The sequence below is a fragment of the Zootoca vivipara genome, chromosome 1, assembly GCF_965207765.1.
Source record: "Zootoca vivipara chromosome 1, rZooViv2.hap1.1, whole genome shotgun sequence".
Lineage (NCBI taxonomy): Eukaryota > Metazoa > Chordata > Lepidosauria > Squamata > Lacertidae > Zootoca > Zootoca vivipara.
The window spans coordinates 120,333,566-120,342,514 of NC_142582.1; the positions used below are offsets into that span (position 1 = coordinate 120,333,566).

General features: G+C 45.7%; 1 long non-coding RNA gene across 1 annotated transcript in view; it reads left to right on the top strand.

The window, feature by feature from the left end:
- The window catches only part of LOC148687737 (uncharacterized), a 40,705-nt gene extending 32,254 nt beyond the window's left edge, over window positions 1–8,451 (top strand). The window contains exon 4 of the long non-coding RNA XR_015950864.1: window positions 7,723–8,451. This is a non-coding gene — a long non-coding RNA (uncharacterized LOC148687737). The remainder of the gene's footprint in view (window positions 1–7,722) is intronic.
- Window positions 8,452–8,949: the final 498 nt, after the last annotated feature.

Here is an 8,949-nt window from a genome sequence, read left to right on the forward strand (position 1 = left end):
TAGTGCAGCAAATGCTGGAGGGCATGGTGTGTATGGACAGGCAGACAACAAGGCCGTTCCATTAGTGACTAGTTCCTACGATCTTGCATTGATTGTCAGAGACTGGTTGGTTGCAGAGGAATAGTGGGAGGAACCAGATGGGGACCCCCCCCCACCAAGGGAAGAAGGCTCAGAGCCTGGGAAGTGGTGGTGGGACGACAATGAGCAGGCAGAGGGAGAAGACTGGGAAGAGGAGGTGTCAGAAGCTGAAGAGGTAACAGGATTTAGTAAGCTGAGGAAGTCTGTGGCAGAGAGACGTCCAGAATCAGAAGCTGAAGCTCCCTTCCCCCTTGTCTCCCAGAACCTGAAGAGGCATGAAAAGGGCAGAGGAGAGGCTGGTTCACACAGGCACAGTCTCCGATTGCTTGGGAAAAGCCCTGGAGAGGAGCAGACTTAGACGGCTGTGAGGAGGGAGGACTTTACATCTCGGCAACTGATTTTCATGGGGTAAGACCACTGGGAATGAGCTGCTCTGCTCATTAGGTGTGACTCTCAACCAAATCTGTGGAGATTGTGTTTTTGCTAATAAAGAGTTAGTGCCATCTTTGAATTGTGCGATTACGGACCAGCACGCTCCTGTGGCATTGATTTACTAGAAAGTAGGCAGAGATATTGACACCATTTCTGACCACTAGGAAAGGGGCACGTTCTAAGGGAAGTGGAGCAGATCTGGGTGCGTATCGGGGAAGGTTTCCAGTTTGCAACGGACAGTGATTGGAACCTAAATCTCTGGAGCTTCATAAAAGGAGGTTGGATGAATATCTGTCAGGATCAGTTTACATTGCACAAGACTGGATGTCCCTTGAGATTCTTCTCAGATCATCAGTTCTTACTTTCCTGTTGTCTCTAGAACTTAAACTCAACAATGTTTTCTACGTTGGTTCCTCCTACAATTTTTAGAGCTTTAGAAAAGTAATTCAAATGAATTTTCGAGACAAGATCAATGTCTTGCAGGAGGAGATGTAAATAAATGCTCTGGATTTTCTAGGAATGCACCGTTTCTGCCCACGAGGTCTTTGCTCTCTTTGCTGGAGCTAGGAGAGGCATTTAGGAGCATCCTTTAAAAACAAACAAACACATGTGCAACTCCAGGTCTGCCCAGCAGAGGTCAGCAGTTCATCCCAATGCAATTTGGCATCCAGGATTCCAGAAGGAGCAGCAAAATTTTTCTGCGACAGGTGCTAAATGTTGATACAGTTACCGAAAGATCAGAGAGCACAGAATATTTCGCTTCAACACCTGACCTGTCACATCGAAAAAGATCACACGGATTCATGGAGAACAGGGTAGTTTTACCGAGACGCAGGGGATGGGTGTTCCATCCAGGGAGCCACTTTTATTAAATACATGCCACCTGGTGTTAGGTCCTAAGGGCAAAAAATGGATTCGTCATCTAAGCCGCAGTGGAAGTCTAATGCACCAGGGCAGGGAAACCTTAAATGCCAGTGAAAGGGACAAGGAGTCTATAAGATAAAGGCTGCATACACACCATATATGAATCTGAAAGTACCCGACTCCCGCCTGCCCCATAGAATCCTGGGAACTGTAGTTTGTTAAGGGTGCTGAGAGCTGTAGGTCAGCGCTGGGTAAACTATAGCTCCCATGATTATTGGAGGGAAGTATCTCGTGCTTTAAACGCATGGGGTGTGTGCAGCCAAAGTGGTTAAGGAAACGAGACAGATGAAGACAGGAGGGAGAAGTGAGCAATAATCATATCCTGTCTCGCAAAAGGGAGAGTAAAGAGAAGCGGGTTTCTGAGTTTCATTGTGGCCTGCGGTGGCCTGCGTGCCATGAGTCACGACTCCACAGTTGTTTATTGTTGGTATTTGTTAAAATCACTGAAAATATATTTTAATATTTTGTTGGAAGCCGCCCAGAGTGGCTGGGGCAACCCGGCCAGATGGGCAGGGTATAAATAATATATTATTATTATTATTATTATTATTATTATTATTATTATTATTATTATTATTTTAAAAAAAACCACCACATGGTTATCTATTTAAAGACTCCGAAGAAAGCGGGAGAAGCAAGTAGCTGCTGTGCTTTCCTTCCTGATGTTTCCGTTAGCCATTTCACCCAGCCTCTTCCCATGCTTCCGACAGAAGATGACGGCTCCCTTGCCATGCAACACTAAGCCAAACCATAGCTTAGCACAGAGCTTTCCAAACTTTTCATGTTAGCGACACACATTTTAGACGTGTGTCATTTTGTGACACAGTGATTCAGTTTTACTAGCAAGCTAAAGGTAAATGGACCCCTGACCATTAGGTCCATTCACGGGCGGCTCTGGGGTTGCGGGGCTCATCTCGCTTTACTGGCCGAGGGAGCTGGCGTATAGCTTATGAGTCATGTGGCCAGCAGAGCAGCGCACGGAAACACCGTTTACCTTCCCGCCGGAGCGGTACCTATTTATCTACTTGCACTTTGACATCTTTTTGAACTGCTAGGTGGGCAGGAGCAGGGACCGAGAAACGGGGGCTCACTCCGTCACGGGGATTCGAACCATCGACTTTCTGATCAGCAAGCCCTAGGCTCTGTGGTTTAACCCACAGCGCCACCCGCGTCCCTTTTACTAGCAAACCAGAGGTTAAATTAACCCCTTATAAGAGCACACTGCAGCCAACACACTAACGTGTCATGACACACAGTTTGGAAAGCTCTGGCTTAGCATGAAAGTGTTAATGTTTGAGGTCCTGTGGAGGAGATTGAGGCTGCTTTGCTCCTCCTTGGCCCTTTTAGCGTAGTGCGGCATTAGCAAGTTGAACTGAACCTGTCCACATGATCAAGCTATCTCCTTTTCTGCAGCTAAGGTTTACTTTGCCTTGCAGGACCTTGTGAATCCTCTATTTAAACGCAAACCCTTCCCCCACGTATTTTCCTAAAAAGTAGCAGGAAAAATACAATGTATCTCTGCCTTTGAAACCTTGCCAGAGATCTTGTTAATTAATAACTTTCCTGTGCAATCCATTTTACAGGTTGCCAACCCATCATAGGCACACCTGGCATGCCGTGCAACATAACTGTGGCTCTGCCCAAACTTTTATTTATGTATTTCAAAAATTATATCCCACCTCTGAGCTATGGAAATGATGGCGAAACAGCTTTGCATGCAGAGAGTCCCAGGTTCAACCATTTCCAGGCAGGGCAGGAAATGTCCCCTTCCTGAAACCCTGGGGAGCTGGGTGGACCCAGTTCAGCATATGGCATCTCCCTGTGTTCCTAATCTTGAGCTTAGTTGCCTTGCTATGCTGAGATGAAGCATCAGCAAGGAATGAAGTGACTGCCAGCTCCTTTCTGAGAGTCCTCACGTTTGCATAGGTAGGCCATATGTCATGAATGAGCCAGCTCCCAGGGACGGTTTGCAACCAGCTGAAGAAAGCAGCCACAACTGGAAGAGACTGGAGCTGAGCCAATCCCTCCTAAAAGCAGACTAAGGGGAGGGCTATTAGACAGGAAGCAAAACAAAAGACGTAAGAAGCAAAAGTTCAGTTGGTTCTGGTCAGGCCGGAAGCAGTCTTCAGAAGGGTCATCTTGATTGATGATGGCGGAGGCTGTGTTAGAGCCCTTCAGAGTTATCTGTTTGTTTTGACAATAAAACATCCTTTTTAATTAGCCACTCTCACTGTGTTATCAAGCCGAGGACTGGACTCCTGGCACCATATTTTGGCTTACCGTGATGTAAGAGCCAAGCCTGCGTGAAGAACATATCAGAAGTGATGCAAGGTTGATAATGGAAGTTTTATCTGGGGTGTTTGGCCTGTGGCATCATGCCCATTCACAGACGTACATCGTCACTGACGGCCTGGCCACGTGGGAGTGGCTTTTACTGCACCTTTTGCCGATTAATTCCATACTTATGCAATATTATTGCACAGATATTTGTCCTGGAGCCGAGCCCTGCTTCCGATCATACTCTGCCCGAGCTATAAACATTTCCTCTGCTCGCCAAGGCTTCATTTTGCGGCTTCGGATAAGCCATTATCTCTCAGACAGTTCTCAGTTTTGCTAAGCAGAAAGTGCTCCATAAACATTTGTGACAGCACCAGCCTCTGAAACCCTCATTACTGCCTTATTTTCACTCATTTATCCTCTGGTCCTCAAAAGCCCTGCCGACCTGAGATGAGGAGATTGCTCTTTTTTTTTTTTAATTTCTAATTTGCGCTGCTCATTCAGAGACAGGGAAGCGGGGCAGTGAAGGGAATGCCACAAAGTGTTCTCTCTCTTCAGGATCACAGGCCTCTGGCTGTCTCCACATCTCATTGGTAGGAATCAGACATCAAAGAGAAGCCTTAGCATTGCTGGCAGCTGCTCAGATCGGGGAAAGGCCTTAGCTCTGTAGCAGAGAACATGCTTCGAATGCAGAAGGCCTCAGGATCAATCCATAGCATCTCCAGGTAGGGCTACGAATGTTCCCTGTCTGAAATCCTGGAGACCCACTGCCAGTCCGTGCAGATCAGTGGTTTCCAAAGTTGGTGTCCTGCTCCCCAGGAGGCAGTGGGATTATGGAGGGGGCACACTAAGAAGCAAGTGGATGACAGTGGGGCACTGGAGCTATAAATGATCACCAGACTTTGAAAAGCTAGTATCACCGGATTAAGTTCATTGTTGAATTAATTGAACTTCAGGTGGCCAGTGCCGGATTTACGTATAAACTAAACAAACTATAGCTTAGGGCTCCACTCTCTTGGGGCCCACCCCAAATGGACAAGATCTTGTCCCAAATTAGTGCTGCTGGCAGAGGCAGCGGGGCGGGGACAGGTGGGGGACCCACAGCTATGTTGCCTGATGGGGTTTCTGCTGCCTTAGGCAATGGCCTCACTTGTCTAATGGCTGGGCTGGGTTTGGGTGTGTGTATTCTTCATTAGATTCTGCAGTGAAGTCCCCCTCTGCCTTTTTCTCTTATCTCTTATCAGCTGAAGTTGTATCCAACAGCATAGCTGCAGTTTATCTAAGGTCCCGGAAAAAAAGAAAGAAAAGAGGGCCTTTTGGCCTCTTGACCTCTTTTATGCATATGCAAATGCATTCAGAGTGAACAACACATTCCTATATGCATGTTTACTGTGGAAGCCAGTCCCGCTGTTGAACAGGGTGTGCTCCTAGGGAGGTGCACAGGAGCACAGTCTTAGATGCTTTTTTATATTAGGCAACAGCCCTAATACAGCTGACATACATCCCCCCCTTTTCTGTTAAAACTGTGATATTTACAGAGTTGGTGAGGGCGATCGTTGGAAAGAGGAAGACAAGGTTTCTGTAACTGCGCAGAAGAGAGAAATCTCAGGGAGAGTGCAGCTTTCCTTTCCTCACACTTACACCCCCCTCCCCGCACGACAAACTACACCTGCCAAATGGTTCCTTCTATGAAATTCCTTCCTTTGCATCCGCTCACATAGGCAAGGTGGTTTTTGAAAAGCGGCAATCTCAGCCTCCCTTCCCATCTTTATTTTAAAGCCTACATAATTAGTTGTGTGTGTGTGTGTGTGTGTGTGTGTGTGTGTGTGTGTGTGTGTCTCTGACAATTTGGCATATGCCCTAAAGTCTCCATTAGCAAGAAAGAGAACATAGACACATGACTTTCCCCTCTGTAGCTGTTCTGTATTTGAAGTGACAGCACAAAGAGAAGGCCTGAGTATATTTAAAGGTACAGCACACAAGACACAAATGCCATCAGCCACACAGGGAGAGACAGAGCGCTGAAATGATCCTTCCCTCCCTCCCTCCCTCCCTCCCTCCCTCCCTCCCTCTTTCTTCCTTTTCATTTTTTTACCTGCACTACGGAAAAGACCCTGATGTTGGGAAAAATTGAGGGCACAAGGGGAAGGGGACGACAGAGGACGAGATGGTTGGACAGAGTTCTCGAAGCTACCAACCTGAGTCTGACCAAACTGCGGGAGGCAGTGGAAGACAGGAGTGCCTGGCGTCCTCTGGTCCATGGGGTCACGAAGAGTCGGACACGACTCAGCGACTAAACAATAACAGTGGAGATATTATTTATCGCCTTTGCACTCAACTTGCTAAAGATGGCTTGCATTTTACACTGTTAATTTTTAAAAATATATATATTTTATTGGGATGCATTGCAAATCTCAGTGTGAGACACAAAATATTCACACCACATAAATATTACAAAATGCAACTGTGCACTGTGCTGAAGGCATTGTTGAGGATATTAACAGAGAAAGGATGTCGTATCAGTAATCTTCTTGTTTGGCGATCACTCGTAGCCGAGTAAGATTGTCTTCCATGAACATGGTCTTAAAAGTGAATTCGTAAGTGACAGTGGAGGCCAATTTTGGATCCACACATCCTTCCATAGGTTTGATCATGGAGAGGGTTTGCCAAAGGTGCCTTCCTCTTAGCTCGTTTCTCCTTTGCTCCCTGAGTTCGTGCTTCTTCAAAGTCCACAACACCTTTGGTAAAGGCTGTTCTCCAATTGGAGTGCTTGCAGACCAGTGTTTCCACGTTGCCGGTGTTTATACTACATTTTAAAAGATTTGCCTTGAGAGAGTCTTTGAACCTCTTTTGTTGACCACCAGCATTACGCTTTCCATTTTAAAATTTGGAATAGAGTGGTTGTTTTGGAAGGTGATAATCAGGCATCCAAACCACACAACCTTTCCAGTGGAGCTGAGGTTGAAGAATCATTGCTTCAACACTGGTGATCCTTGCTTCTTCCAGTACTCTGACATTAGTTTGCCTGTCTTCCCAAGAGATTTGTATAATTTTTTGGAGACACCATTGATGGAATCTATCCAGGAGTTGGAGATGGCGTTTATAAGTGGTTCATGTTTCACAAGCATACAGTAAGGTTGGTAGTACAATAGCTTTGTAAACGAGCATTTTGGTTTCCCTGTGTGCAGGAGCCCTCTCCTTATCTGCGGGTTCCTGCAACTGGTGTTCATAAGTATTACTGCCTCCAACCTTGTAGGCAGAGCATATTCCTTGTGTCTAAAGGTAAAGGTAAAGGGATCCCTGACCATTAGGTCCAGTCATGACCGACTCTGGGGTTGTGGCACTCATCTCACATTATTGGCCGAGGGAACCGGCCTACAGCTTCCAGGTCATGTGGCCAGCATGACAAAGCCGCTTCTGGCGAACCAGAGCAGCACATGGAAACGCCATTTACCTTCCCGCTTGGAGCAGTACCTATTTATCTACTTGCACTTTGACGTGCTTTCAAACTGCTAGGTTGGCAGGAGCTGGGACCGAACAACGGGAACTAACCCCGTCGCAGGGATTCGAACTGCCGACCTTCTGATCAGCAAGCCCTAGGCTCTGTGGTTAGCCTTCACCCCCAAGAATTTGTCCAATCCTCTTTTAAAGCCATCCAACTTGGTAGCCATCACTGCCTCCCGTGGAAGTGAGTTCTGTAGTCTAACTATGCATTATATGAAGAAGTACTTTCTTTTCTTTTGTTTGTCCTGATGAATAAGAGATAGCATAACCTGGGCCAGCATATGTAATAACTCCATGAACTTGTAGTGTGATCTGTTAGGCATCTGAAGTCCTCCTGTTTTCTTAGTCCCAAGCTAATAATTTAAAAATGGGAGGTTTGCTGAGTGGGGAGGTGGGCAAATGGGGCAGCTTGGCATTATTTGGCATCGCTCGTGCCTTGTGAGGGCACTCAGATGCAAAGGAGGGCACAGGTGTGTCTACTTTTTCAAAGCTCTTCTCATTTTGCAGGGGTGGTCAAAGCTGTATCAGCTGAAAATTCGTCCTACCGCCCAAGGACCAACCAGTTTTCACACACCTAACACAACAACAACAACAACAACAACAACAACAACAACAACAACAACAACAACAACAATTTATCATTTATACCCCGCCCATCTGGCTGGGTTTCCCCAGCCACTCTGGGCGGCTCCCAACAGAATATTAAAAACACAATAATTTGGCAAGAATGACGGCAGCGATTAGGAACATATCTAAACAGAAATCACTACTGGAATGGGAGTGTGTGGAATTTTATTTTAGGAAAAATAACATTAAGACTGAGTTAGCGATCTGCTGGGACTAGATTCACATGGGGGGGAAATTATATTTAAAATTTGTAAGGGATTTATAAGGATGGGTTAAATAGATTTAGTAGAAGAATAGGAAAAGGCATTGCAAGTAATAGAGAGTTTATAAGAAAAGCGATGTATAATTGGTTGGGAAGAATGGTTTTTTTAATGTAAATGTATTGATGTGGATTATTGTTGATTTGTATAATTTTGTTAGTTAGTTAGTTAGTTTTTGTGTTTATAGGTTTGTATTTGTTTGTTTATAATTGTTTACAATTGTTTATTGTTTATGAATTTGTTATGTTTTTAAGAGAAGAAATAAAGCTTATTTTAATTAAAAAAAACACACAATAAAACATCAAACATTAAAAACTTCCCTAAACAGGGCTGCCTTCAGATGTCTTTTAAAAGTTGTGTAGTTTTTTCCCCCCCCTTGACATCTGATGGGAGGGCATTCCACAGGGCGGGTGCTACCGCCGTGAAGGCTCTCTACTTGTTTCCCTGTAACATCACTTCTCTCAGTGAGGGAACCGCCAGAAGGCCCTCGGAGCTGGACCTCAGTGTCCTGGCTGAACGATGGGGGTGGAGACGCTCCTTCAGGTAATACAGGGCCGAAGCCGTTTAGGGCTTTAAAGGTCAGCACCAACACTTTGAAGTGCTCAAAAACATACTGGGAGCCAATGTAGGTCTTTCAGGACTGGTGTTATATGGTCTCGGTGGCCACATTTAATTCACACGACTCCCCCCCCCCCGAAATCCTGGGAACTGTAGTTTTGCCCTCCACAAAGCTACAATTCCCAGCACTCTTAACAAACTACAGCTCCCAGGATTCTTTGGAGTAAAACATGGATAGCTCCATTGGTTAGAACGTGGTGCTGATGACGCCAAGGTCCGATCCCCATAT